Here is a 912-nt window from a genome sequence, read left to right on the forward strand (position 1 = left end):
CGCCACACCAGTCACGTGATCTCGATGACGCAACAATATAATATAATATAACTGACACAAGGAAACTTGGGAGTTCTCCTGGAATTATCAATAAATTACTTAAATTTACTGATGATATTAAGGTCTTGGGTGTTGCTGGTTTTGAGGAGAAGGATGCTGCTTTACAAAAGGATTTAGATCACTTACTGAGTTGGGAAAATAAATGGCAAATGGGTTTTAATTATAATAAATGCAAGATAATGCATGTGGGTTACCATAATTTGAATTATAAGTATAATTTGGATTGGAATAACCCATCACGAAGGAAAGGGATCTTGGTGTAATAGCTGATAAGTCTCTGAAGCCATCTAAGCAGTGTGCTGTTGCTAGTGGTAGGGCAAATGGGATTTTAGGTTGTATCTACAGAAATATTGAATATAAGTCTAAAGAGTGTAATTTCAGGTCACATTTGAAGTATTGTGTTCAGTCTTGGGCTCCTTACCTTAGGAACGACATTGAATAATTGAGAAGGGTTCAGAGGAGGGCTACTAGAATGGGACCTGCGATGGAGGGGTTGTCATACGAGAAGAGGTTGAAAAAAGAAAAGTTAGAGGGGATCTGATTTAGCTGTTTAAGACTGTTAAGGGAATTGATAGTGTTGATGCATCATCTTTTTTCATACTTAATAGTGAGAATGGTAGGACTAGGGGTCACAAATATACATTTTGGCAGGGTAAGAATAATCTTCAGCTAAGATAGTTTTATTTTTCTAATAGAATGTTTGGCCTTTGGAGTAGGTTGCCTTCGGATGTTGTGGAGGTAGTAAACTTAAGTGAGTTTAATAGAAAGCTTGGTATCTATATGAATTAGTTTAGTTTAGAGGATGGGACAGCCTAGATGGACCAATAGGTCTCTTGTTGTCCCTAAACACTA

This window comes from Limulus polyphemus, unplaced genomic scaffold (assembly GCF_000517525.1).
Source record: "Limulus polyphemus unplaced genomic scaffold, Limulus_polyphemus-2.1.2 Scaffold72, whole genome shotgun sequence".
NCBI classification, from domain to species: Eukaryota; Metazoa; Arthropoda; class Merostomata; order Xiphosura; family Limulidae; genus Limulus; species Limulus polyphemus.